At 46.4% G+C, this 19,068-nt stretch overlaps 79 non-coding genes and 3 pseudogenes across 79 annotated transcripts in view; all 82 read left to right on the top strand.

Moving 5' to 3' along the window:
• LOC125796734 (5S ribosomal RNA) overlaps window positions 1-9 on the top strand; it is a 119-nt gene extending 110 nt beyond the window's left edge. The window contains exon 1 of the ribosomal RNA XR_007435642.1: window positions 1-9. This exon is cut by the window's left edge and continues 110 nt beyond it. This is a non-coding gene — a ribosomal RNA (5S ribosomal RNA).
• A 110-nt stretch (window positions 10-119) lies between these two features.
• Window positions 120-238, top strand: LOC125796003 (5S ribosomal RNA). Its single transcript, XR_007434995.1, has one exon. It is a non-coding gene; the product is annotated as a 5S ribosomal RNA (ribosomal RNA).
• A 110-nt stretch (window positions 239-348) lies between these two features.
• LOC125796002 (5S ribosomal RNA) lies at window positions 349-467 on the top strand. Its single transcript, XR_007434994.1, has one exon. It is a non-coding gene; the product is annotated as a 5S ribosomal RNA (ribosomal RNA).
• Window positions 468-577: 110 nt separating this feature from the next.
• LOC125796139 (5S ribosomal RNA) lies at window positions 578-696 on the top strand. The gene has a single exon (XR_007435130.1). It is a non-coding gene; the product is annotated as a 5S ribosomal RNA (ribosomal RNA).
• A 110-nt stretch (window positions 697-806) lies between these two features.
• Window positions 807-925, top strand: LOC125796314 (5S ribosomal RNA). Its single transcript, XR_007435306.1, has one exon. It is a non-coding gene; the product is annotated as a 5S ribosomal RNA (ribosomal RNA).
• Window positions 926-1,035: 110 nt separating this feature from the next.
• On the top strand, window positions 1,036-1,154 carry LOC125795851 (5S ribosomal RNA). The gene has a single exon (XR_007434843.1). It is a non-coding gene; the product is annotated as a 5S ribosomal RNA (ribosomal RNA).
• A 110-nt stretch (window positions 1,155-1,264) lies between these two features.
• On the top strand, window positions 1,265-1,383 carry LOC125796733 (5S ribosomal RNA). The gene has a single exon (XR_007435641.1). It is a non-coding gene; the product is annotated as a 5S ribosomal RNA (ribosomal RNA).
• A 110-nt stretch (window positions 1,384-1,493) lies between these two features.
• Window positions 1,494-1,612, top strand: LOC125796001 (5S ribosomal RNA). The gene has a single exon (XR_007434993.1). It is a non-coding gene; the product is annotated as a 5S ribosomal RNA (ribosomal RNA).
• Window positions 1,613-1,722: 110 nt separating this feature from the next.
• LOC125796000 (5S ribosomal RNA) lies at window positions 1,723-1,841 on the top strand. Its single transcript, XR_007434992.1, has one exon. It is a non-coding gene; the product is annotated as a 5S ribosomal RNA (ribosomal RNA).
• A 110-nt stretch (window positions 1,842-1,951) lies between these two features.
• Window positions 1,952-2,070, top strand: LOC125796138 (5S ribosomal RNA). Its single transcript, XR_007435129.1, has one exon. It is a non-coding gene; the product is annotated as a 5S ribosomal RNA (ribosomal RNA).
• A 110-nt stretch (window positions 2,071-2,180) lies between these two features.
• LOC125796313 (5S ribosomal RNA) lies at window positions 2,181-2,299 on the top strand. Its single transcript, XR_007435305.1, has one exon. It is a non-coding gene; the product is annotated as a 5S ribosomal RNA (ribosomal RNA).
• Window positions 2,300-2,409: 110 nt separating this feature from the next.
• On the top strand, window positions 2,410-2,528 carry LOC125795850 (5S ribosomal RNA). The gene has a single exon (XR_007434842.1). It is a non-coding gene; the product is annotated as a 5S ribosomal RNA (ribosomal RNA).
• Window positions 2,529-2,638: 110 nt separating this feature from the next.
• LOC125795945 (5S ribosomal RNA) lies at window positions 2,639-2,757 on the top strand. Its single transcript, XR_007434937.1, has one exon. It is a non-coding gene; the product is annotated as a 5S ribosomal RNA (ribosomal RNA).
• Window positions 2,758-2,867: 110 nt separating this feature from the next.
• Window positions 2,868-2,986, top strand: LOC125795944 (5S ribosomal RNA). Its single transcript, XR_007434936.1, has one exon. It is a non-coding gene; the product is annotated as a 5S ribosomal RNA (ribosomal RNA).
• A 110-nt stretch (window positions 2,987-3,096) lies between these two features.
• Window positions 3,097-3,215, top strand: LOC125796732 (5S ribosomal RNA). Its single transcript, XR_007435640.1, has one exon. It is a non-coding gene; the product is annotated as a 5S ribosomal RNA (ribosomal RNA).
• Window positions 3,216-3,325: 110 nt separating this feature from the next.
• Window positions 3,326-3,444, top strand: LOC125796731 (5S ribosomal RNA). The gene has a single exon (XR_007435639.1). It is a non-coding gene; the product is annotated as a 5S ribosomal RNA (ribosomal RNA).
• Window positions 3,445-3,554: 110 nt separating this feature from the next.
• Window positions 3,555-3,673, top strand: LOC125796730 (5S ribosomal RNA). Its single transcript, XR_007435638.1, has one exon. It is a non-coding gene; the product is annotated as a 5S ribosomal RNA (ribosomal RNA).
• Window positions 3,674-3,783: 110 nt separating this feature from the next.
• On the top strand, window positions 3,784-3,902 carry LOC125796094 (5S ribosomal RNA). Its single transcript, XR_007435086.1, has one exon. It is a non-coding gene; the product is annotated as a 5S ribosomal RNA (ribosomal RNA).
• A 110-nt stretch (window positions 3,903-4,012) lies between these two features.
• On the top strand, window positions 4,013-4,131 carry LOC125796729 (5S ribosomal RNA). Its single transcript, XR_007435637.1, has one exon. It is a non-coding gene; the product is annotated as a 5S ribosomal RNA (ribosomal RNA).
• Window positions 4,132-4,241: 110 nt separating this feature from the next.
• LOC125796728 (5S ribosomal RNA) lies at window positions 4,242-4,360 on the top strand. Its single transcript, XR_007435636.1, has one exon. It is a non-coding gene; the product is annotated as a 5S ribosomal RNA (ribosomal RNA).
• Window positions 4,361-4,470: 110 nt separating this feature from the next.
• LOC125796148 (5S ribosomal RNA) lies at window positions 4,471-4,589 on the top strand. Its single transcript, XR_007435140.1, has one exon. It is a non-coding gene; the product is annotated as a 5S ribosomal RNA (ribosomal RNA).
• Window positions 4,590-4,699: 110 nt separating this feature from the next.
• Window positions 4,700-4,818, top strand: LOC125796093 (5S ribosomal RNA). Its single transcript, XR_007435085.1, has one exon. It is a non-coding gene; the product is annotated as a 5S ribosomal RNA (ribosomal RNA).
• Window positions 4,819-4,928: 110 nt separating this feature from the next.
• Window positions 4,929-5,047, top strand: LOC125796727 (5S ribosomal RNA). The gene has a single exon (XR_007435635.1). It is a non-coding gene; the product is annotated as a 5S ribosomal RNA (ribosomal RNA).
• A 110-nt stretch (window positions 5,048-5,157) lies between these two features.
• Window positions 5,158-5,277, top strand: LOC125796377 (5S ribosomal RNA; annotated as a pseudogene).
• Window positions 5,278-5,387: 110 nt separating this feature from the next.
• On the top strand, window positions 5,388-5,506 carry LOC125796726 (5S ribosomal RNA). The gene has a single exon (XR_007435634.1). It is a non-coding gene; the product is annotated as a 5S ribosomal RNA (ribosomal RNA).
• Window positions 5,507-5,616: 110 nt separating this feature from the next.
• On the top strand, window positions 5,617-5,735 carry LOC125796724 (5S ribosomal RNA). Its single transcript, XR_007435632.1, has one exon. It is a non-coding gene; the product is annotated as a 5S ribosomal RNA (ribosomal RNA).
• Window positions 5,736-5,845: 110 nt separating this feature from the next.
• On the top strand, window positions 5,846-5,964 carry LOC125796091 (5S ribosomal RNA). The gene has a single exon (XR_007435083.1). It is a non-coding gene; the product is annotated as a 5S ribosomal RNA (ribosomal RNA).
• Window positions 5,965-6,074: 110 nt separating this feature from the next.
• LOC125795883 (5S ribosomal RNA) lies at window positions 6,075-6,193 on the top strand. The gene has a single exon (XR_007434875.1). It is a non-coding gene; the product is annotated as a 5S ribosomal RNA (ribosomal RNA).
• Window positions 6,194-6,303: 110 nt separating this feature from the next.
• LOC125796163 (5S ribosomal RNA) lies at window positions 6,304-6,422 on the top strand. Its single transcript, XR_007435155.1, has one exon. It is a non-coding gene; the product is annotated as a 5S ribosomal RNA (ribosomal RNA).
• Window positions 6,423-6,532: 110 nt separating this feature from the next.
• Window positions 6,533-6,651, top strand: LOC125796147 (5S ribosomal RNA). Its single transcript, XR_007435139.1, has one exon. It is a non-coding gene; the product is annotated as a 5S ribosomal RNA (ribosomal RNA).
• Window positions 6,652-6,761: 110 nt separating this feature from the next.
• On the top strand, window positions 6,762-6,880 carry LOC125796090 (5S ribosomal RNA). The gene has a single exon (XR_007435082.1). It is a non-coding gene; the product is annotated as a 5S ribosomal RNA (ribosomal RNA).
• Window positions 6,881-6,990: 110 nt separating this feature from the next.
• On the top strand, window positions 6,991-7,109 carry LOC125796723 (5S ribosomal RNA). Its single transcript, XR_007435631.1, has one exon. It is a non-coding gene; the product is annotated as a 5S ribosomal RNA (ribosomal RNA).
• Window positions 7,110-7,219: 110 nt separating this feature from the next.
• LOC125796376 (5S ribosomal RNA) lies at window positions 7,220-7,339 on the top strand (annotated as a pseudogene).
• A 110-nt stretch (window positions 7,340-7,449) lies between these two features.
• On the top strand, window positions 7,450-7,568 carry LOC125796722 (5S ribosomal RNA). The gene has a single exon (XR_007435630.1). It is a non-coding gene; the product is annotated as a 5S ribosomal RNA (ribosomal RNA).
• Window positions 7,569-7,678: 110 nt separating this feature from the next.
• On the top strand, window positions 7,679-7,797 carry LOC125796137 (5S ribosomal RNA). Its single transcript, XR_007435128.1, has one exon. It is a non-coding gene; the product is annotated as a 5S ribosomal RNA (ribosomal RNA).
• Window positions 7,798-7,907: 110 nt separating this feature from the next.
• LOC125796721 (5S ribosomal RNA) lies at window positions 7,908-8,026 on the top strand. Its single transcript, XR_007435629.1, has one exon. It is a non-coding gene; the product is annotated as a 5S ribosomal RNA (ribosomal RNA).
• A 110-nt stretch (window positions 8,027-8,136) lies between these two features.
• On the top strand, window positions 8,137-8,255 carry LOC125796720 (5S ribosomal RNA). The gene has a single exon (XR_007435628.1). It is a non-coding gene; the product is annotated as a 5S ribosomal RNA (ribosomal RNA).
• A 110-nt stretch (window positions 8,256-8,365) lies between these two features.
• On the top strand, window positions 8,366-8,484 carry LOC125796719 (5S ribosomal RNA). Its single transcript, XR_007435627.1, has one exon. It is a non-coding gene; the product is annotated as a 5S ribosomal RNA (ribosomal RNA).
• A 110-nt stretch (window positions 8,485-8,594) lies between these two features.
• Window positions 8,595-8,713, top strand: LOC125796292 (5S ribosomal RNA). The gene has a single exon (XR_007435284.1). It is a non-coding gene; the product is annotated as a 5S ribosomal RNA (ribosomal RNA).
• A 544-nt stretch (window positions 8,714-9,257) lies between these two features.
• LOC125796718 (5S ribosomal RNA) lies at window positions 9,258-9,376 on the top strand. Its single transcript, XR_007435626.1, has one exon. It is a non-coding gene; the product is annotated as a 5S ribosomal RNA (ribosomal RNA).
• A 110-nt stretch (window positions 9,377-9,486) lies between these two features.
• On the top strand, window positions 9,487-9,605 carry LOC125796136 (5S ribosomal RNA). Its single transcript, XR_007435127.1, has one exon. It is a non-coding gene; the product is annotated as a 5S ribosomal RNA (ribosomal RNA).
• A 110-nt stretch (window positions 9,606-9,715) lies between these two features.
• LOC125796176 (5S ribosomal RNA) lies at window positions 9,716-9,834 on the top strand. Its single transcript, XR_007435168.1, has one exon. It is a non-coding gene; the product is annotated as a 5S ribosomal RNA (ribosomal RNA).
• Window positions 9,835-9,944: 110 nt separating this feature from the next.
• Window positions 9,945-10,063, top strand: LOC125796717 (5S ribosomal RNA). Its single transcript, XR_007435625.1, has one exon. It is a non-coding gene; the product is annotated as a 5S ribosomal RNA (ribosomal RNA).
• A 110-nt stretch (window positions 10,064-10,173) lies between these two features.
• LOC125796716 (5S ribosomal RNA) lies at window positions 10,174-10,292 on the top strand. Its single transcript, XR_007435624.1, has one exon. It is a non-coding gene; the product is annotated as a 5S ribosomal RNA (ribosomal RNA).
• Window positions 10,293-10,402: 110 nt separating this feature from the next.
• LOC125796715 (5S ribosomal RNA) lies at window positions 10,403-10,521 on the top strand. The gene has a single exon (XR_007435623.1). It is a non-coding gene; the product is annotated as a 5S ribosomal RNA (ribosomal RNA).
• A 110-nt stretch (window positions 10,522-10,631) lies between these two features.
• LOC125795768 (5S ribosomal RNA) lies at window positions 10,632-10,750 on the top strand. Its single transcript, XR_007434760.1, has one exon. It is a non-coding gene; the product is annotated as a 5S ribosomal RNA (ribosomal RNA).
• A 110-nt stretch (window positions 10,751-10,860) lies between these two features.
• On the top strand, window positions 10,861-10,969 carry LOC125796438 (5S ribosomal RNA; annotated as a pseudogene).
• A 110-nt stretch (window positions 10,970-11,079) lies between these two features.
• On the top strand, window positions 11,080-11,198 carry LOC125796713 (5S ribosomal RNA). The gene has a single exon (XR_007435621.1). It is a non-coding gene; the product is annotated as a 5S ribosomal RNA (ribosomal RNA).
• Window positions 11,199-11,308: 110 nt separating this feature from the next.
• On the top strand, window positions 11,309-11,427 carry LOC125796712 (5S ribosomal RNA). Its single transcript, XR_007435620.1, has one exon. It is a non-coding gene; the product is annotated as a 5S ribosomal RNA (ribosomal RNA).
• A 110-nt stretch (window positions 11,428-11,537) lies between these two features.
• Window positions 11,538-11,656, top strand: LOC125796711 (5S ribosomal RNA). Its single transcript, XR_007435619.1, has one exon. It is a non-coding gene; the product is annotated as a 5S ribosomal RNA (ribosomal RNA).
• A 110-nt stretch (window positions 11,657-11,766) lies between these two features.
• On the top strand, window positions 11,767-11,885 carry LOC125796710 (5S ribosomal RNA). Its single transcript, XR_007435618.1, has one exon. It is a non-coding gene; the product is annotated as a 5S ribosomal RNA (ribosomal RNA).
• A 110-nt stretch (window positions 11,886-11,995) lies between these two features.
• LOC125796709 (5S ribosomal RNA) lies at window positions 11,996-12,114 on the top strand. Its single transcript, XR_007435617.1, has one exon. It is a non-coding gene; the product is annotated as a 5S ribosomal RNA (ribosomal RNA).
• A 110-nt stretch (window positions 12,115-12,224) lies between these two features.
• On the top strand, window positions 12,225-12,343 carry LOC125796708 (5S ribosomal RNA). Its single transcript, XR_007435616.1, has one exon. It is a non-coding gene; the product is annotated as a 5S ribosomal RNA (ribosomal RNA).
• Window positions 12,344-12,453: 110 nt separating this feature from the next.
• On the top strand, window positions 12,454-12,572 carry LOC125796707 (5S ribosomal RNA). The gene has a single exon (XR_007435615.1). It is a non-coding gene; the product is annotated as a 5S ribosomal RNA (ribosomal RNA).
• A 110-nt stretch (window positions 12,573-12,682) lies between these two features.
• Window positions 12,683-12,801, top strand: LOC125796706 (5S ribosomal RNA). Its single transcript, XR_007435614.1, has one exon. It is a non-coding gene; the product is annotated as a 5S ribosomal RNA (ribosomal RNA).
• A 110-nt stretch (window positions 12,802-12,911) lies between these two features.
• LOC125796705 (5S ribosomal RNA) lies at window positions 12,912-13,030 on the top strand. The gene has a single exon (XR_007435613.1). It is a non-coding gene; the product is annotated as a 5S ribosomal RNA (ribosomal RNA).
• A 110-nt stretch (window positions 13,031-13,140) lies between these two features.
• On the top strand, window positions 13,141-13,259 carry LOC125795922 (5S ribosomal RNA). The gene has a single exon (XR_007434914.1). It is a non-coding gene; the product is annotated as a 5S ribosomal RNA (ribosomal RNA).
• A 110-nt stretch (window positions 13,260-13,369) lies between these two features.
• Window positions 13,370-13,488, top strand: LOC125796704 (5S ribosomal RNA). The gene has a single exon (XR_007435612.1). It is a non-coding gene; the product is annotated as a 5S ribosomal RNA (ribosomal RNA).
• A 110-nt stretch (window positions 13,489-13,598) lies between these two features.
• On the top strand, window positions 13,599-13,717 carry LOC125796702 (5S ribosomal RNA). Its single transcript, XR_007435610.1, has one exon. It is a non-coding gene; the product is annotated as a 5S ribosomal RNA (ribosomal RNA).
• Window positions 13,718-13,827: 110 nt separating this feature from the next.
• On the top strand, window positions 13,828-13,946 carry LOC125795758 (5S ribosomal RNA). Its single transcript, XR_007434750.1, has one exon. It is a non-coding gene; the product is annotated as a 5S ribosomal RNA (ribosomal RNA).
• A 110-nt stretch (window positions 13,947-14,056) lies between these two features.
• LOC125795921 (5S ribosomal RNA) lies at window positions 14,057-14,175 on the top strand. The gene has a single exon (XR_007434913.1). It is a non-coding gene; the product is annotated as a 5S ribosomal RNA (ribosomal RNA).
• Window positions 14,176-14,285: 110 nt separating this feature from the next.
• Window positions 14,286-14,404, top strand: LOC125796168 (5S ribosomal RNA). Its single transcript, XR_007435160.1, has one exon. It is a non-coding gene; the product is annotated as a 5S ribosomal RNA (ribosomal RNA).
• A 110-nt stretch (window positions 14,405-14,514) lies between these two features.
• On the top strand, window positions 14,515-14,633 carry LOC125796701 (5S ribosomal RNA). The gene has a single exon (XR_007435609.1). It is a non-coding gene; the product is annotated as a 5S ribosomal RNA (ribosomal RNA).
• Window positions 14,634-14,743: 110 nt separating this feature from the next.
• Window positions 14,744-14,862, top strand: LOC125795774 (5S ribosomal RNA). The gene has a single exon (XR_007434766.1). It is a non-coding gene; the product is annotated as a 5S ribosomal RNA (ribosomal RNA).
• Window positions 14,863-14,972: 110 nt separating this feature from the next.
• Window positions 14,973-15,091, top strand: LOC125796700 (5S ribosomal RNA). Its single transcript, XR_007435608.1, has one exon. It is a non-coding gene; the product is annotated as a 5S ribosomal RNA (ribosomal RNA).
• A 110-nt stretch (window positions 15,092-15,201) lies between these two features.
• LOC125796699 (5S ribosomal RNA) lies at window positions 15,202-15,320 on the top strand. The gene has a single exon (XR_007435607.1). It is a non-coding gene; the product is annotated as a 5S ribosomal RNA (ribosomal RNA).
• Window positions 15,321-15,430: 110 nt separating this feature from the next.
• LOC125796698 (5S ribosomal RNA) lies at window positions 15,431-15,549 on the top strand. Its single transcript, XR_007435606.1, has one exon. It is a non-coding gene; the product is annotated as a 5S ribosomal RNA (ribosomal RNA).
• A 110-nt stretch (window positions 15,550-15,659) lies between these two features.
• On the top strand, window positions 15,660-15,778 carry LOC125796697 (5S ribosomal RNA). Its single transcript, XR_007435605.1, has one exon. It is a non-coding gene; the product is annotated as a 5S ribosomal RNA (ribosomal RNA).
• Window positions 15,779-15,888: 110 nt separating this feature from the next.
• Window positions 15,889-16,007, top strand: LOC125795903 (5S ribosomal RNA). Its single transcript, XR_007434895.1, has one exon. It is a non-coding gene; the product is annotated as a 5S ribosomal RNA (ribosomal RNA).
• Window positions 16,008-16,117: 110 nt separating this feature from the next.
• LOC125796275 (5S ribosomal RNA) lies at window positions 16,118-16,236 on the top strand. The gene has a single exon (XR_007435267.1). It is a non-coding gene; the product is annotated as a 5S ribosomal RNA (ribosomal RNA).
• Window positions 16,237-16,346: 110 nt separating this feature from the next.
• LOC125795928 (5S ribosomal RNA) lies at window positions 16,347-16,465 on the top strand. The gene has a single exon (XR_007434920.1). It is a non-coding gene; the product is annotated as a 5S ribosomal RNA (ribosomal RNA).
• Window positions 16,466-16,575: 110 nt separating this feature from the next.
• On the top strand, window positions 16,576-16,694 carry LOC125796696 (5S ribosomal RNA). The gene has a single exon (XR_007435604.1). It is a non-coding gene; the product is annotated as a 5S ribosomal RNA (ribosomal RNA).
• Window positions 16,695-16,804: 110 nt separating this feature from the next.
• On the top strand, window positions 16,805-16,923 carry LOC125796695 (5S ribosomal RNA). Its single transcript, XR_007435603.1, has one exon. It is a non-coding gene; the product is annotated as a 5S ribosomal RNA (ribosomal RNA).
• A 110-nt stretch (window positions 16,924-17,033) lies between these two features.
• On the top strand, window positions 17,034-17,152 carry LOC125796694 (5S ribosomal RNA). The gene has a single exon (XR_007435602.1). It is a non-coding gene; the product is annotated as a 5S ribosomal RNA (ribosomal RNA).
• Window positions 17,153-17,262: 110 nt separating this feature from the next.
• Window positions 17,263-17,381, top strand: LOC125796693 (5S ribosomal RNA). The gene has a single exon (XR_007435601.1). It is a non-coding gene; the product is annotated as a 5S ribosomal RNA (ribosomal RNA).
• Window positions 17,382-17,491: 110 nt separating this feature from the next.
• LOC125796691 (5S ribosomal RNA) lies at window positions 17,492-17,610 on the top strand. Its single transcript, XR_007435599.1, has one exon. It is a non-coding gene; the product is annotated as a 5S ribosomal RNA (ribosomal RNA).
• A 110-nt stretch (window positions 17,611-17,720) lies between these two features.
• LOC125796690 (5S ribosomal RNA) lies at window positions 17,721-17,839 on the top strand. Its single transcript, XR_007435598.1, has one exon. It is a non-coding gene; the product is annotated as a 5S ribosomal RNA (ribosomal RNA).
• A 110-nt stretch (window positions 17,840-17,949) lies between these two features.
• LOC125796689 (5S ribosomal RNA) lies at window positions 17,950-18,068 on the top strand. Its single transcript, XR_007435597.1, has one exon. It is a non-coding gene; the product is annotated as a 5S ribosomal RNA (ribosomal RNA).
• A 110-nt stretch (window positions 18,069-18,178) lies between these two features.
• LOC125796688 (5S ribosomal RNA) lies at window positions 18,179-18,297 on the top strand. Its single transcript, XR_007435596.1, has one exon. It is a non-coding gene; the product is annotated as a 5S ribosomal RNA (ribosomal RNA).
• Window positions 18,298-18,407: 110 nt separating this feature from the next.
• LOC125796687 (5S ribosomal RNA) lies at window positions 18,408-18,526 on the top strand. The gene has a single exon (XR_007435595.1). It is a non-coding gene; the product is annotated as a 5S ribosomal RNA (ribosomal RNA).
• Window positions 18,527-18,636: 110 nt separating this feature from the next.
• LOC125796686 (5S ribosomal RNA) lies at window positions 18,637-18,755 on the top strand. Its single transcript, XR_007435594.1, has one exon. It is a non-coding gene; the product is annotated as a 5S ribosomal RNA (ribosomal RNA).
• Window positions 18,756-18,865: 110 nt separating this feature from the next.
• Window positions 18,866-18,984, top strand: LOC125796685 (5S ribosomal RNA). Its single transcript, XR_007435593.1, has one exon. It is a non-coding gene; the product is annotated as a 5S ribosomal RNA (ribosomal RNA).
• The last annotated feature ends 84 nt before the right edge of the window (window positions 18,985-19,068 follow it).

Below are 19,068 nucleotides of genomic sequence, written 5' to 3'. Positions count from 1 at the left end.
CTGTAAGCTTTTCCCCTCTTGCTTCCATTACCATGGTCTTGTTATACATTACTAGTTTGTTATCTGAAACCCAACATAGATGAAGTTGCATAAGTAGTCTTGATGAGAGCTCTGCAATGGCTCACGGTCACACTACCCTGAGAACGCCCGATCTCGTCTGATCTCGGAAGCTAAGCAGGGTTTGGCCTGGTTAGTACTTGGATGGGAGACCACCTGGGAATACCAGGTGCTGTAAGCTTTTCCCCTCTTGCTTCCATTACCATGGTCTTGTTATACATTACTAGTTTGTTATCTGAAACCCAACATAGATGAAGTTGCATAAGTAGTCTTGATGAGAGCTCTGCAATGGCTCACGGTCACACTACCCTGAGAACGCCCGATCTCGTCTGATCTCGGAAGCTAAGCAGGGTTTGGCCTGGTTAGTACTTGGATGGGAGACCACCTGGGAATACCAGGTGCTGTAAGCTTTTCCCCTCTTGCTTCCATTACCATGGTCTTGTTATACATTACTAGTTTGTTATCTGAAACCCAACATAGATGAAGTTGCATAAGTAGTCTTGATGAGAGCCTTGCAATGGCTTACGGTCACACTACCCTGAGAACGCCCGATCTCGTCTGATCTCGGAAGCTGAGCAGGGTTTGGCCTGGTTAGTACTTGGATGGGAGACCACCTGGGAATACCAGGTGCTGTAAGCTTTTCCCCTCTTGCTTCCATTACCATGGTCTTGTTATACATTACTAGTTTGTTATCTGAAACCCAACATAGATGAAGTTGCATAAGTAGTCTTGATGAGAGCTCTGCAATGGCTTAAGGTCACACTACCCTGAGAACGCCCGATCTCGTCTGATCTCAGAAGCTAAGCAGGGTTTGGCCTGGTTAGTACTTGGATGGGAGACCACCTGGGAATACCAGGTGCTGTAAGCTTTTCCCCTCTTGCTTCCATTACCATGGTCTTGTTATACATTACTAGTTTGTTATCTGAAACCCAACATAGATGAAGTTGCATAAGTAGTCTTGATGAGAGCTCTGCAATGGCTTACGGTCACACTACCCTGAGAACGCCCGATCTCGTCTGATCTCGGAAGCTAAGCAGGGTTTGGCCTGGTTAGTACTTGGATGGGAGACCACCTGGGAATACCAGGTGTTGTAAGCTTTTCCCCTCTTGCTTCCATTACCATGGTCTTGTTATACATTACTAGTTTGTTATCTGAAACCCAACATAGATGAAGTTGCATAAGTAGTCTTGATGAGAGCTCTGCAATGGCTTACGGTCACACTACCCTGAGAACGCCCGATCTCGTCTGATCTCGGAAGCTAAGCAGGGTTTGGCCTGGTTAGTACTTGGATGGGAGACCACCTGGGAATACCAGGTGCTGTAAGCTTTTCCCCTCTTGCTTCCATTACCATGGTCTTGTTATACATTACTAGTTTGTTATCTGAAACCCAACATAGATGAAGTTGCATAAGTAGTCTTGATGAGAGCTCTGCAATGGCTCACGGTCACACTACCCTGAGAACGCCCGATCTCGTCTGATCTCGGAAGCTAAGCAGGGTTTGGCCTGGTTAGTACTTGGATGGGAGACCACCTGGGAATACCAGGTGCTGTAAGCTTTTCCCCTCTTGCTTCCATTACCATGGTCTTGTTATACATTACTAGTTTGTTATCTGAAACCCAACATAGATGAAGTTGCATAAGTAGTCTTGATGAGAGCTCTGCAATGGCTCACGGTCACACTACCCTGAGAACGCCCGATCTCGTCTGATCTCGGAAGCTAAGCAGGGTTTGGCCTGGTTAGTACTTGGATGGGAGACCACCTGGGAATACCAGGTGCTGTAAGCTTTTCCCCTCTTGCTTCCATTACCATGGTCTTGTTATACATTACTAGTTTGTTATCTGAAACCCAACATAGATGAAGTTGCATAAGTAGTCTTGATGAGAGCCTTGCAATGGCTTACGGTCACACTACCCTGAGAACGCCCGATCTCGTCTGATCTCGGAAGCTGAGCAGGGTTTGGCCTGGTTAGTACTTGGATGGGAGACCACCTGGGAATACCAGGTGCTGTAAGCTTTTCCCCTCTTGCTTCCATTACCATGGTCTTGTTATACATTACTAGTTTGTTATCTGAAACCCAACATAGATGAAGTTGCATAAGTAGTCTTGATGAGAGCTCTGCAATGGCTTAAGGTCACACTACCCTGAGAACGCCCGATCTCGTCTGATCTCAGAAGCTAAGCAGGGTTTGGCCTGGTTAGTACTTGGATGGGAGACCACCTGGGAATACCAGGTGCTGTAAGCTTTTCCCCTCTTGCTTCCATTACCATGGTCTTGTTATACATTACTAGTTTGTTATCTGAAACCCAACATAGATGAAGTTGCATAAGTAGTCTTGATGAGAGCTCTGCAATGGCTTACGGTCACACTACCCTGAGAACGCCCGATCTCGTCTGATCTCGGAAGCTAAGCAGGGTTTGGCCTGGTTAGTACTTGGATGGGAGACCACCTGGGAATACCAGGTGTTGTAAGCTTTTCCCCTCTTGCTTCCATTACCATGGTCTTGTTATACATTACTAGTTTGTTATCTGAAACCCAACATAGATGAAGTTGCATAAGTAGTCTTGATGAGAGCTCTGCAATGGCTTACGGTCACACTACCCTGAGAACGCCCGATCTCGTCTGATCTCGGAAGCTAAGCAGGGTTTGGCCTGGTTAGTACTTGGATGGGAGACTACCTGGGAATACCAGGTGCTGTAAGCTTTTCCCCTCTTGCTTCCATTACCATGGTCTTGTTATACATTACTAGTTTGTTATCTGAAACCCAACATAGATGAAGTTGCATAAGTAGTCTTGATGAGAGCTCTGCAATGGCTTACGGTCACACTACCCTGAGAACGCCCGATCTCGTCTGATCTCGGAAGCTAAGCAGGGTTTGGCCTGGTTAGTACTTGGATGGGAGACTACCTGGGAATACCAGGTGCTGTAAGCTTTTCCCCTCTTGCTTCCATTACCATGGTCTTGTTATACATTACTAGTTTGTTATCTGAAACCCAACATAGATGAAGTTGCATAAGTAGTCTTGATGAGAGCTCTGCAATGGCTTACGGTCACACTACCCTGAGAACGCCCGATCTCGTCTGATCTCGGAAGCTAAGCAGGGTTTGGCCTGGTTAGTACTTGGATGGGAGACCACCTGGGAATACCAGGTGCTGTAAGCTTTTCCCCTCTTGCTTCCATTACCATGGTCTTGTTATACATTACTAGTTTGTTATCTGAAACCCAACATAGATGAAGTTGCATAAGTAGTCTTGATGAGAGCTCTGCAATGGCTTACGGTCACACTACCCTGAGAACGCCCGATCTCGTCTGATCTCGGAAGCTAAGCAGGGTTTGGCCTGGTTAGTACTTGGATGGGAGACCACCTGGGAATACCAGGTGCTGTAAGCTTTTCCCCTCTTGCTTCCATTACCATGGTCTTGTTATACATTACTAGTTTGTTATCTGAAACCCAACATAGATGAAGTTGCATAAGTAGTCTTGATGAGAGCTCTGCAATGGCTTACGGTCACACTACCCTGAGAACGCCCGATCTCGTCTGATCTCGGAAGCTAAGCAGGGTTTGGCCTGGTTAGTACTTGGATGGGAGACCACCTGGGAATACCAGGTGCTGTAAGCTTTTCCCCTCTTGCTTCCATTACCATGGTCTTGTTATACATTACTAGTTTGTTATCTGAAACCCAACATAGATGAAGTTGCATAAGTAGTCTTGATGAGAGCTCTGCAATGGCTTACGGTCACACTACCCTGAGAACGCCCGAGCTCGTCTGATCTCGGAAGCTAAGCAGGGTTTGGCCTGGTTAGTACTTGGATGGGAGACCACCTGGGAATACCAGGTGCTGTAAGCTTTTCCCCTCTTGCTTCCATTACCATGGTCTTGTTATACATTACTAGTTTGTTATCTGAAACCCAACATAGATGAAGTTGCATAAGTAGTCTTGATGAGAGCTCTGCAATGGCTTACGGTCACACTACCCTGAGAACGCCCGATCTCGTCTGATCTCGGAAGCTAAGCAGGGTTTGGCCTGGTTAGTACTTGGATGGGAGACCACCTGGGAATACCAGGTGCTGTAAGCTTTTCCCCTCTTGCTTCCATTACCATGGTCTTGTTATACATTACTAGTTTGTTATCTGAAACCCAACATAGATGAAGTTGCATAAGTAGTCTTGATGAGAGCTCTGCAATGGCTTACGGTCACACTACCCTGAGAACGCCCGATCTCGTCTGATCTCGGAAGCTAAGCAGGGTTTGGCCTGGTTAGTACTTGGATGGGAGACCACCTGGGAATACCAGGTGCTGTAAGCTTTTCCCCTCTTGCTTCCATTACCATGGTCTTGTTATACATTACTAGTTTGTTATCTGAAACCCAACATAGATGAAGTTGCATAAGTAGTCTTGATGAGAGCTCTGCAATGGCTTACGGTCACACTACCCTGAGAACGCCCGATCTCGTCTGATCTCGGAAGCTAAGCAGGGTTTGGCCTGGTTAGTACTTCGATGGGAGACCACCTGGGAATACCAGGTGCTGTAAGGTTTTCCCCTCTTGCTTCCATTACCATGGTCTTGTTATACATTACTAGTTTGTTATCTGAAACCCAACATAGATGAAGTTGCATAAGTAGTCTTGATGAGAGCTCTGCAATGGCTTACGGTCACACTACCCTGAGAACGCCCGAGCTCGTCTGATCTCGGAAGCTAAGCAGGGTTTGGCCTGGTTAGTACTTGGATGGGAGACCACCTGGGAATACCAGGTGCTGTAAGCTTTTCCCCTCTTGCTTCCATTACCATGGTCTTGTTATACATTACTAGTTTGTTATCTGAAACCCAACATAGATGAAGTTGCATAAGTAGTCTTGATGAGAGCTCTGCAATGGCTTACGGTCACACTACCCTGAGAACGCCCGATCTCGTCTGATCTCGGAAGCTAAGCAGGGTTTGGCCTGGTTAGTACTTGGATGGGAGACCACCTGGGAATACCAGGTGCTGTAAGCTTTTCCCCTCTTGCTTCCATTACCATGGTCTTGTTATACATTACTAGTTTGTTATCTGAAACCCAACATAGATGAAGTTGCATAAGTAGTCTTGATGAGAGCTCTGCAATTGCTTACGGTCACACTACCCTGAGAACGCCTGATCTCGTCTGATCTCGGAAGCTAAGCAGGGTTTGGCCTGGTTTAGTACTTGGATGGGAGACCACCTGGCAATACCAGGTGCTGTAAGCTTTTCCCCTCTTGCTTCCATTACCATGGTCTTGTTATACATTACTAGTTTGTTATCTGAAACCCAACATAGATGAAGTTGCATAAGTAGTCTTGATGAGAGCTCTGCAATGGCTTACGGTCACACTACCCTGAGAACGCCCGATCTCGTCTGATCTCGGAAGCTAAGCAGGGTTTGGCCTGGTTAGTACTTGGATGGGAGACCACCTGGGAATACCAGGTGCTGTAAGCTTTTCCCCTCTTGCTTCCATTACCATGGTCTTGTTATACATTACTAGTTTGTTATCTGAAACCCAACATAGATGAAGTTGCATAAGTAGTCTTGATGAGAGCTCTGCAATGGCTTACGGTCACACTACCCTGAGAACGCCCGATCTCGTCTGATCTCGGAAGCTAAGCAGGGTTTGGCCTGGTTAGTACTTGGATGGGAGACCACCTGGGAATACCAGGTGCTGTAAGCTTTTCCCCTCTTGCTTCCATTACCATGGTCTTGTTATACATTACTAGTTTGTTATCTGAAACCCAACATAGATGAAGTTGCATAAGTAGTCTTGATGAGAGCTCTGCAATGGCTTACGGTCACACTACCCTGAGAACGCCCGAGCTCGTCTGATCTCGGAAGCTAAGCAGGGTTTGGCCTGGTTAGTACTTGGATGGGAGACCACCTGGGAATACCAGGTGCTGTAAGCTTTTCCCCTCTTGCTTCCATTACCATGGTCTTGTTATACATTACTAGTTTGTTATCTGAAACCCAACATAGATGAAGTTGCATAAGTAGTCTTGATGAGAGCTCTGCAATGGCTTACGGTCACACTACCCTGAGAACGCCTGATCTCGTCTGATCTCGGAAGCTAAGCAGGGTTTGGCCTGGTTAGTACTTGGATGGGAGACCACCTGGGAATACCAGGTGCTGTAAGCTTTTCCCCTCTTGCTTCCATTACCATGGTCTTGTTATACATTACTAGTTTGTTATCTGAAACCCAACATAGATGAAGTTGCATAAGTAGTCTTGATGAGAGCTCTGCAATGGCTTACGGTCACACTACCCTGAGAACGCCCAATCTCGTCTGATCTCGGAAGCTAAGCAGGGTTTGGCCTGGTTAGTACTTGGATGGGAGACCACCTGGGAATACCAGGTGCTGTAAGCTTTTCCCCTCTTGCTTCCATTACCATGGTCTTGTTATACATTACTAGTTTGTTATCTGAAACCCAACATAGATGAAGTTGCATAAGTAGTCTTGATGAGAGCTCTGCAATGGCTTACGGTCACACTACCCTGAGAACGCCCGATCTCGTCTGATCTCGGAAGCTAAGCAGGGTTTGGCCTGGTTAGTACTTCGATGGGAGACCACCTGGGAATACCAGGTGCTGTAAGGTTTTCCCCTCTTGCTTCCATTACCATGGTCTTGTTATACATTACTAGTTTGTTATCTGAAACCCAACATAGATGAAGTTGCATAAGTAGTCTTGATGAGAGCTCTGCAATGGCTTACGGTCACACTACCCTGAGAACGCCCGAGCTCGTCTGATCTCGGAAGCTAAGCAGGGTTTGGCCTGGTTAGTACTTGGATGGGAGACCACCTGGGAATACCAGGTGCTGTAAGCTTTTCCCCTCTTGCTTCCATTACCATGGTCTTGTTATACATTACTAGTTTGTTATCTGAAACCCAACATAGATGAAGTTGCATAAGTAGTCTTGATGAGAGCTCTGCAATGGCTTACGGTCACACTACCCTGAGAACGCCCGATCTCGTCTGATCTCGGAAGCTAAGCAGGGTTTGGCCTGGTTAGTACTTGGATGGGAGACCACCTGGGAATACCAGGTGCTGTAAGCTTTTCCCCTCTTGCTTCCATTACCATGGTCTTGTTATACATTACTAGTTTGTTATCTGAAACCCAACATAGATGAAGTTGCATAAGTAGTCTTGATGAGAGCTCTGCAATTGCTTACGGTCACACTACCCTGAGAACGCCTGATCTCGTCTGATCTCGGAAGCTAAGCAGGGTTTGGCCTGGTTTAGTACTTGGATGGGAGACCACCTGGCAATACCAGGTGCTGTAAGCTTTTCCCCTCTTGCTTCCATTACCATGGTCTTGTTATACATTACTAGTTTGTTATCTGAAACCCAACATAGATGAAGTTGCATAAGTAGTCTTGATGAGAGCTCTGCAATGGCTTACGGTCACACTACCCTGAGAACGCCCGATCTCGTCTGATCTCGGAAGCTAAGCAGGGTTTGGCCTGGTTAGTACTTGGATGGGAGACCACCTGGGAATACCAGGTGCTGTAAGCTTTTCCCCTCTTGCTTCCATTACCATGGTCTTGTTATACATTACTAGTTTGTTATCTGAAACCCAACATAGATGAAGTTGCATAAGTAGTCTTGATGAGAGCCTTGCAATGGCTTACGGTCACACTACCCTGAGAACGCCCGATCTCGTCTGATCTCGGAAGCTGAGCAGGGTTTGGCCTGGTTAGTACTTGGATGGGAGACCACCTGGGAATACCAGGTGCTGTAAGCTTTTCCCCTCTTGCTTCCATTACCATGGTCTTGTTATACATTACTAGTTTGTTATCTGAAACCCAACATAGATGAAGTTGCATAAGTAGTCTTGATGAGAGCTCTGCAATGGCTTACGGTCACACTACCCTGAGAACGCCCGATCTCGTCTGATCTCGGAAGCTAAGCAGGGTTTGGCCTGGTTAGTACTTGGATGGGAGACCACCTGGGAATACCAGGTGCTGTAAGCTTTTCCCCTCTTGCTTCCATTACCATGGTCTTGTTATACATTACTAGTTTGTTATCTGAAACCCAACATAGATGAAGTTGCATAAGTAGTCTTGATGAGAGCTCTGCAATGGCTTACGGTCACACTACCCTGAGAACGCCCGATCTCGTCTGATCTCGGAAGCTAAGCAGGGTTTGGCCTGGTTAGTACTTGGATGGGAGACCACCTGGGAATACCAGGTGCTGTAAGCTTTTCCCCTCTTGCTTCCATTACCATGGTCTTGTTATACATTACTAGTTTGTTATCTGAAACCCAACATAGATGAAGTTGCATAAGTAGTCTTGATGAGAGCTCTGCAATGGCTTACGGTCACACTACCCTGAGAACGCCCGATCTCGTCTGATCTCGGAAGCTAAGCAGGGTTTGGCCTGGTTAGTACTTGGATGGGAGACCACCTGGGAATACCAGGTGCTGTAAGCTTTTCCCCTCTTGCTTCCATTACCATGGTCTTGTTATACATTACTAGTTTGTTATCTGAAACCCAACATAGATGAAGTTGCATAAGTAGTCTTGATGAGAGCTCTGCAATGGCTTACGGTCACACTACCCTGAGAACGCCTGATCTCGTCTGATCTCGGAAGCTAAGCAGGGTTTGGCCTGGTTAGTACTTGGATGGGAGACCACCTGGCAATACCAGGTGCTGTAAGCTTTTCCCCTCTTGCTTCTGTGGTGTATTAAAATGGTAAAAATGTATTCATATGAAATTGTATAAGGAGTCTGTCTGTCTGGAGTGAGGGTCCTCTGAGAGATGGTGGAATGTTGGGCCAAGAGCAGGAAAAACACCATTACATCTGTTTTACGTTAACAACTGGAGGACTCACGCCTGAAAACATACATGTCCGTTTATGGTAAAGAAATGTGATACGCGTTGATCTTAGCGTATAAAAACTCTGGGAGAGAAAGAGAGAGACAGAGAGCTACAGAAATTTGGGAAAAGAGCTCTCTCCCTGCAAAACCGGTTTGCTTGTTAATGATGCTGTTATCTTTTGTACTAATTATTCTTTTTTCTGTAATAAATTTTCTTATATACAAAGAACAGTATCAGCGAAGACTTATTTCATGCATCTACATGGCATCACAGCTCAAGATACTACACTTCCATTACCATGGTCTTGTTATACATTACTAGTTTGTTATCTGAAACCCAACATAGATGAAGTTGCATAAGTAGTCTTGATGAGAGCTCTGCAATGGCTTACGGTCACACTACCCTGAGAACGCCCGATCTCGTCTGATCTCGGAAGCTAAGCAGGGTTTGGCCTGGTTAGTACTTGGATGGGAGACCACCTGGGAATACCAGGTGCTGTAAGCTTTTCCCCTCTTGCTTCCATTACCATGGTCTTGTTATACATTACTAGTTTGTTATCTGAAACCCAACATAGATGAAGTTGCATAAGTAGTCTTGATGAGAGCCTTGCAATGGCTTACGGTCACACTACCCTGAGAACGCCCGATCTCGTCTGATCTCGGAAGCTGAGCAGGGTTTGGCCTGGTTAGTACTTGGATGGGAGACCACCTGGGAATACCAGGTGCTGTAAGCTTTTCCCCTCTTGCTTCCATTACCATGGTCTTGTTATACATTACTAGTTTGTTATCTGAAACCCAACATAGATGAAGTTGCATAAGTAGTCTTGATGAGAGCTCTACAATGGCTTAAGGTCACACTACCCTGAGAACGCCCGATCTCGTCTGATCTCGGAAGCTAAGCAGGGTTTGGCCTGGTTAGTACTTGGATGGGAGACCACCTGGGAATACCAGGTGCTGTAAGCTTTTCCCCTCTTGCTTCCATTACCATGGTCTTGTTATACATTACTAGTTTGTTATCTGAAACCCAACATAGATGAAGTTGCATAAGTAGTCTTGATGAGAGCTCTGCAATGGCTTACGGTCACACTACCCTGAGAACGCCCGATCTCGTCTGATCTCGGAAGCTAAGCAGGGTTTGGCCTGGTTAGTACTTGGATGGGAGACCACCTGGGAATACCAGGTGCTGTAAGCTTTTCCCCTCTTGCTTCCATTACCATGGTCTTGTTATACATTACTAGTTTGTTATCTGAAACCCAACATAGATGAAGTTGCATAAGTAGTCTTGATGAGAGCTCTGCAATGGCTTACGGTCACACTACCCTGAGAACGCCCGATCTCGTCTGATCTCGGAAGCTAAGCAGGGTTTGGCCTGGTTAGTACTTGGATGGGAGACCACCTGGGAATACCAGGTGCTGTAAGCTTTTCCCCTCTTGCTTCCATTACCATGGTCTTGTTATACATTACTAGTTTGTTATCTGAAACCCAACATAGATGAAGTTGCATAAGTAGTCTTGATGAGAGCTCTGCAATGGCTTACGGTCACACTACCCTGAGAACGCCCGATCTCGTCTGATCTCGGAAGCTAAGCAGGGTTTGGCCTGGTTAGTACTTGGATGGGAGACCACCTGGGAATACCAGGTGCTGTAAGCTTTTCCCCTCTTGCTTCCATTACCATGGTCTTGTTATACATTACTAGTTTGTTATCTGAAACCCAACATAGATGAAGTTGCATAAGTAGTCTTGATGAGAGCTCTGCAATGGCTTACGGTCACACTACCCTGAGAACGCCCGATCTCGTCTGATCTCGGAAGCTAAGCAGGGTTTGGCCTGGTAAGTACTTGGATGGGAGACCACCTGGGAATACCAGGTGCTGTAAGCTTTTCCCCTCTTGCTTCCATTACCATGGTCTTGTTATACATTACTAGTTTGTTATCTGAAACCCAACATAGATGAAGTTGCATAAGTAGTCTTGATGAGAGCTCTGCAATGGCTTACGGTCACACTACCCTGAGAACGTCTGATCTCGGAAGCTAAGCAGGGTTTGGCCTGGTTAGTACTTGGATGGGAGACCACCTGGCAATACCAGGTGCTGTAAGCTTTTCCCCTCTTGCTTCCATTACCATGGTCTTGTTATACATTACTAGTTTGTTATCTGAAACCCAACATAGATGAAGTTGCATAAGTAGTCTTGATGAGAGCTCTGCAATGGCTTACGGTCACACTACCCTGAGAACGCCCGATCTCGTCTGATCTCGGAAGCTAAGCAGGGTTTGGCCTGGTTAGTACTTGGATGGGAGACCACCTGGGAATACCAGGTGCTGTAAGCTTTTCCCCTCTTGCTTCCATTACCATGGTCTTGTTATACATTACTAGTTTGTTATCTGAAACCCAACATAGATGAAGTTGCATAAGTAGTCTTGATGAGAGCTCTGCAATGGCTTACGGTCACACTACCCTGAGAACGCCCGATCTCGTCTGATCTCGGAAGCTAAGCAGGGTTTGGCCTGGTTAGTACTTGGATGGGAGACCACCTGGGAATACCAGGTGCTGTAAGCTTTTCCCCTCTTGCTTCCATTACCATGGTCTTGTTATACATTACTAGTTTGTTATCTGAAACCCAACATAGATGAAGTTGCATAAGTAGTCTTGATGAGAGCTCAGCAACGGCTTACGGTCACACTACCCTGAGAACGCCCGATCTCGTCTGATCTCGGAAGCTAAGCAGGGTTTGGCCTGGTTAGTACTTGGATGGGAGACCACCTGGGAATACCAGGTGCTGTAAGCTTTTCCCCTCTTGCTTCCATTACCATGGTCTTGTTATACATTACTAGTTTGTTATCTGAAACCCAACATAGATGAAGTTGCATAAGTAGTCTTGATGAGAGCTCTGCAATGGCTTACGGTCACACTACCCTGAGAACGCCCGATCTCGTCTGATCTCGGAAGCTAAGCAGGGTTTGGCCTGGTTAGTACTTGGATGGGAGACCACCTGGGAATACCAGGTGCTGTAAGCTTTTCCCCTCTTGCTTCCATTACCATGGTCTTGTTATACATTACTAGTTTGTTATCTGAAACCCAACATAGATGAAGTTGCATAAGTAGTCTTGATGAGAGCTCTGCAATGGCTTACGGTCACACTACCCTGAGAACGCCCGATCTCGTCTGATCTCGGAAGCTAAGCAGGGTTTGGCCTGGTTAGTACTTGGATGGGAGACCACCTGGGAATACCAGGTGCTGTAAGCTTTTCCCCTCTTGCTTCCATTACCATGGTCTTGTTATACATTACTAGTTTGTTATCTGAAACCCAACATAGATGAAGTTGCATAAGTAGTCTTGATGAGAGCTCTGCAATGGCTTACGGTCACACTACCCTGAGAACGCCCGATCTCGTCTGATCTCGGAAGCTAAGCAGGGTTTGGCCTGGTTAGTACTTGGATGGGAGACCACCTGGGAATACCAGGTGCTGTAAGCTTTTCCCCTCTTGCTTCCATTACCATGGTCTTGTTATACATTACTAGTTTGTTATCTGAAACCCAACATAGATGAAGTTGCATAAGTAGTCTTGATGAGAGCTCTGCAATGGCTTACGGTCACACTACCCTGAGAACGCCCGATCTCGTCTGATCTCGGAAGCTAAGCAGGGTTTGGCCTGGTTAGTACTTGGATGGGAGACCACCTGGGAATACCAGGTGCTGTAAGCTTTTCCCCTCTTGCTTCCATTACCATGGTCTTGTTATACATTACTAGTTTGTTATCTGAAACCCAACATAGATGAAGTTGCATAAGTAGTCTTGATGAGAGCTCTGCAATGGCTTACGGTCACACTACCCTGAGAACGCCCGATCTCGTCTGATCTCGGAAGCTAAGCAGGGTTTGGCCTGGTTAGTACTTGGATGGGAGACCACCTGGGAATACCAGGTGCTGTAAGCTTTTCCCCTCTTGCTTCCATTACCATGGTCTTTTTATACATTACTAGTTTGTTATCTGAAACCCAACATAGATGAAGTTGCATAAGTAGTCTTGATAAGAGCTCTGCAATGGCTTACGGTCACACTACCCTGAGAACGCCCGATCTCGTCTGATCTCGGAAGCTAAGCAGGGTTTGGCCTGGTTAGTACTTGGATGGGAGACCACCTGGGAATACCAGGTGCTGTAAGCTTTTCCCCTCTTGCTTCCATTACCATGGTCTTGTTATACATTACTAGTTTGTTATCTGAAACCCAACATAGATGAAGTTGCATAAGTAGTCTTGATGAGAGCTCTGCAATGGATTACGGTCACACTACCCTGAGAACGCCCGATCTCGTCTGATCTCGGAAGCTAAGCAGGGTTTGGCCTGGTTAGTACTTGGATGGGAGACCACCTGGGAATACCAGGTGCTGTAAGCTTTTCCCCTCTTGCTTCCATTACCATGGTCTTGTTATACATTACTAGTTTGTTATCTGAAACCCAACATAGATGAAGTTGCATAAGTAGTCTTGATGAGAGCTCTGCAATGGCTTACGGTCACACTACCCTGAGAACGCCCGATCTCGTCTGATCTCGGAAGCTAAGCAGGGTTTGGCCTGGTTAGTACTTGGATGGGAGACCACCTGGGAATACCAGGTGCTGTAAGCTTTTCCCCTCTTGCTTCCATTACCATGGTCTTGTTATACATTACTAGTTTGTTATCTGAAACCCAACATAGATGAAGTTGCATAAGTAGTCTTGATGAGAGCTCTGCAATGGCTTACGGTCACACTACCCTGAGAACGCCCGATCTCGTCTGATCTCGGAAGCTAAGCAGGGTTTGGCCTGGTTAGTACTTGGATGGGAGACCACCTGGGAATACCAGGTGCTGTAAGCTTTTCCCCTCTTGCTTCCATTACCATGGTCTTTTTATACATTACTAGTTTGTTATCTGAAACCCAACATAGATGAAGTTGCATAAGTAGTCTTGATAAGAGCTCTGCAATGGCTTACGGTCACACTACCCTGAGAACGCCCGATCTCGTCTGATCTCGGAAGCTAAGCAGGGTTTGGCCTGGTTAGTACTTGGATGGGAGACCATCTGGGAATACCAGGTGCTGTAAGCTTTTCCCCTCTTGCTTCCATTACCATGGTCTTGTTATACATTACTAGTTTGTTATCTGAAACCCAACATAGATGAAGTTGCATAAGTAGTCTTGATGAGAGCTCTGCAATGGATTACGGTCACACTACCCTGAGAACGCCCGATCTCGTCTGATCTCGGAAGCTAAGCAGGGTTTGGCCTGGTTAGTACTTGGATGGGAGACCACCTGGGAATACCAGGTGCTGTAAGCTTTTCCCCTCTTGCTTCCATTACCATGGTCTTGTTATACATTACTAGTTTGTTATCTGAAACCCAACATAGATGAAGTTGCATAAGTAGTCTTGATGAGAGCTCTGCAATTGCTTACGGTCACACTACCCTGAGAATGCCCGATCTCGTCTGATCTCGGAAGCTAAGCAGGGTTTGGCCTGGTTAGTATTTGGATGGGAGACCACCTGGGAATACCAGGTGCTGTAAGCTTTTCCCCTCTTGCTTCCATTACCATGGTCTTGTTATACATTACTAGTTTGTTATCTGAAACCCAACATAGATGAAGTTGCATAAGTAGTCTTGATGAGAGCTCTGCAATAGCTTACGGTCACACTACCCTGAGAACGCCCGATCTCGTCTGATCTCGGAAGCTAAGCAGGGTTTGGCCTGGTTAGTACTTGGATGGGAGACCACCTGGGAATACCAGGTGCTGTAAGCTTTTCCCCTCTTGCTTCCATTACCATGGTCTTGTTATACATTACTAGTTTGTTATCTGAAACCCAACATAGATGAAGTTGCATAAGTAGTCTTGATGAGAGCTCTGCAATGGCTTACGGTCACACTACCCTGAGAACGCCCGATCTCGTCTGATCTCGGAAGCTAAGCAGGGTTTGGCCTGGTTAGTACTTGGATGGGAGACCACCTGGGAATACCAGGTGCTGTAAGCGTTTCCCCTCTTGCTTCCATTACCATGGTCTTGTTATACATTACTAGTTTGTTATCTGAAACCCAACATAGATGAAGTTGCATAAGTAGTCTTGATGAGAGCTCTGCAATGGCTTACGGTCACACTACCCTGAGAACGCCCGATCTCGTCTGATCTCGGAAGCTAAGCAGGGTTTGGCCTGGTTAGTACTTGGATGGGAGACCACCTGGGAATACCAGGTGCTGTAAGCTTTTCCCCTCTTGCTTCCATTACCATGGTCTTGTTATACATTACTAGTTTGTTATCTGAAACCCAACATAGATGAAGTTGCATAAGTAGTCTTGATGAGAGCTCTGCAATGGCTTACGGTCACACTACCCTGAGAACGCCCGATCTCGTCTGATCTCGGAAGCTAAGCAGGGTTTGGCCTGGTTAGTACTTGGATGGGAGACCACCTGGGAATACCAGGTGCTGTAAGCTTTTCCCCTCTTGCTTCCATTACCATGGTCTTGTTATACATTACTAGTTTGTTATCTGAAACCCAACATAGATGAAGTTGCATAAGTAGTCTTGATGAGAGCTCTGCAATGGCTTACGGTCACACTACCCTGAGAACGCCCGATCTCGTCTGATCTCGGAAGCTAAGCAGGGTTTGGCCTGGTTAGTACTTGGATGGGAGACCACCTGGGAATACCAGGTGCTGTAAGCTTTTCCCCTCTTGCTTCCATTACCATGGTCTTGTTATACATTACTAGTTTGTTATCTGAAACCCAACATAGATGAAGTTGCATAAGTAGTCTTGATGAGAGCTCTGCAATGGCTTACGGTCACACTACCCTGAGAACGCCCGATCTCGTCTGATCTCGGAAGCTAAGCAGGGTTTGGCCTGGTTAGTACTTGGATGGGAGACCACCTGGGAATACCAGGTGCTGTAAGCTTTTCCCCTCTTGCTTCCATTACCATGGTCTTGTTATACATTACTAGTTTGTTATCTGAAACCCAACATAGATGAAGTTGCATAAGTAGTCTTGATGAGAGCTCTGCAATGGCTTACGGTCACACTACCCTGAGAACGCCCGATCTCGTCTGATCTCGGAAGCTAAGCAGGGTTTGGCCTGGTTAGTACTTGGATGGGAGATCTCCTGGGAATACCAGGTGCTGTAAGCTTTTCCCCTCTTGCTTCCATTACCATGGTCTTGTTATACATTACTAGTTTGTTATCTGAAACCCAACATAGATGAAGTTGCATAAGTAGTCTTGATGAGAGCTCTGCAATGGCTTACGGTCACACTACCCTGAGAACGCCAGATCTCGTCTGATCTCGGAAGCTAAGCAAGGTTTGGCCTGGTTAGTACTTGGATGGGAGACCACCTGGGAATACCAGGTGCTGTAAGCTTTTCCCCTCTTGCTTCCATTACCATGGTCTTGTTATACATTACTAGTTTGTTATCTGAAACCCAACATAGATGAAGTTGCATAAGTAGTCTTGATGAGAGCTCTGCAATGGCTTACGGTCACACTACCCTGAGAACGCCCGATCTCGTCTGATCTCGGAAGCTAAGCAGGGTTTGGCCTGGTTAGTACTTGGAAGGGAGACCACCTGGGAATACCAGGTGCTGTAAGCTTTTCCCCTCTTGCTTCCATTACCATGGTCTTGTTATACATTACTAGTTTGTTATCTGAAACCCAACATAGATGAAGTTGCATAAGTAGTCTTGATGAGAGCTCGGCAATGGCTTACGGTCACACTACCCTGAGAACGCCCGATCTCGTCTGATCTCGGAAGCTAAGCAGGGTTTGGCCTGGTTAGTACTTGGATGGGAGACCACCTGGGAATACCAGGTGCTGTAAGCTTTTCCCCTCTTGCTTCCATTACCATGGTCTTGTTATACATTACTAGTTTGTTATCTGAAACCCAACATAGATGAAGTTGCATAAGTAGTCTTGATGAGAGCTCTGCAATGGCTTACGGTCACACTACCCTGAGAACGCCCGATCTCGTCTGATCTCGGAAGCTAAGCAGGGTTTGGCCTGGTTAGTACTTGGATGGGAGACCACCTGGGAATACCAGGTGCTGTAAGCTTTTCCCCTCTTGCTTACATTACCATGGTCTTGTTATACATTACTAGTTTGTTATCTGAAACCCAACATAGATGAAGTTGCATAAGTAGTCTTGATGAGAGCTCTGCAATGGCTTACGGTCACACTACCCTGAGAACGCCCGATCTCGTCTGATCTCGGAAGCTAAGCAGGGTTTGGCCTGGTTAGTACTTGGATGGGAGACCACCTGGGAATACCAGGTGCTGTAAGCTTTTCCCCTCTTGCTTCCATTACCATGGTCTTGTTATACATTACTAGTTTGTTATCTGAAACCCAACATAGATGAAGTTGCATAAGTAGTCTTGATGAGAGCTCTGCAATGGCTTACGGTCACACTACCCTGAGAACGCCCGATCTCGTCTGATCTCGGAAGCTAAGCAGGGTTTGGCCTGGTTAGTACTTGGATGGGAGACCACCTGGGAATACCAGGTGCTGTAAGCTTTTCCCCTCTTGCTTCCATTACCATGGTCTTGTTATACATTACTAGTTTGTTATCTGAAACCCAACATAGATGAAGTTGCATAAGTAGTCTTGATGAGAGCTCTGCAATGGCTTACGGTCACACTACCCTGAGAACGCCCGATCTCGTCTGATCTCGGAAGCTAAGCAGGGTTTGGCCTGGTTAGTACTTGGATGGGAGACCACCTGGGAATACCAGGTGCTGTAAGCTTTTCCCCTCTTGCTTCCATTACCATGGTCTTGTTATACATTACTAGTTTGTTATCTGAAACCCAACATAGATGAAGTTGCATAAGTAGTCTTGATGAGAGCTCTGCAATGGCTTACGGTCACACTACCCTGAGAACGCCCGATCTCGTCTGATCTCGGAAGCTAAGCAGGGTTTGGCCTGGTTAGTACTTGGATGGGAGACCACCTGGGAATACCAGGTGCTGTAAGCTTTTCCCCTCTTGCTTCCATTACCATGGTCTTGTTATACATTACTAGTTTGTTATCTGAAACCCAACATAGATGAAGTTGCATAAGTAGTCTTGATGAGAGCTCTGCAATGGCTTACGGTCACACTACCCTGAGAACGCCCGATCTCGTCTGATCTCGGAAGCTAAGCAGGGTTTGGCCTGGTTAGTACTTGGATGGGAGACCACCTGGGAATACCAGGTGCTGTAAGCTTTTCCCCTCTTGCTTCCATTACCATGGTCTTGTTATACATTACTAGTTTGTTATCTGAAACCCAACATAGATGAAGTTGCATAAGTAGTCTTGATGAGAGCTCTGCAATGGCTTACGGTCACACTACCCTGAGAACGCCCGATCTCGTCTGATCTCGGAAGCTAAGCAGGGTTTGGCCTGGTTAGTACTTGGATGGGAGACCACCTGGGAATACCAGGTGCTGTAAGCTTTTCCCCTCTTGCTTCCATTACCATGGTCTTGTTATACATTACTAGTTTGTTATCTGAAACCCAACATAGATGAAGTTGCATAAGTAGTCTTGATGAGAGCTCTGCAATGGCTTACGGTCACACTACCCTGAGAACGCCCGATCTCGTCTGATCTCGGAAGCTAAGCAGGGTTTGGCCTGGTTAGTACTTGGATGGGAGACCACCTGGGAATACCAGGTGCTGTAAGCTTTTCCCCTCTTGCTTCCATTACCATGGTCTTGTTATACATTACTAGTTTGTTATCTGAAACCCAACATAGATGAAGTTGCATAAGTAGTCTTGATGAGAGCTCTGCAATGGCTTACGGTCACACTACCCTGAGAACGCCCGATCTCGTCTGATCTCGGAAGCTAAGCAGGGTTTGGCCTGGTTAGTACTTGGATGGGAGACCACCTGGGAATACCAGGTGCTGTAAGCTTTTCCCCTCTTGCTTCCATTACCATGGTCTTGTTATACATTACTAGTTTGTTATCTGAAACCCAACATAGATGAAGTTGCATAAGTAGTCTTGATGAGAGCTCTGCAATGGCTTACGGTCACACTACCCTGAGAACGCCCGATCTCGTCTGATCTCGGAAGCTAAGCAGGGTTTGGCCTGGTTAGTACTTGGATGGGAGACCACCTGGGAATACCAGGTGCTGTAAGCTTTTCCCCTCTTGCTTCCATTACCATGGTCTTGTTATACATTACTAGTTTGTTATCTGAAACCCAACATAGATGAAGTTGCATAA

Source organism: Astyanax mexicanus, unplaced genomic scaffold (assembly GCF_023375975.1).
Source record: "Astyanax mexicanus isolate ESR-SI-001 unplaced genomic scaffold, AstMex3_surface scaffold_46, whole genome shotgun sequence".
NCBI lineage: Eukaryota > Metazoa > Chordata > Actinopteri > Characiformes > Acestrorhamphidae > Astyanax > Astyanax mexicanus.
Note: the sequence above shows the minus strand (reverse complement) of the source record. Positions and strands in the feature narration are given on the sequence as shown.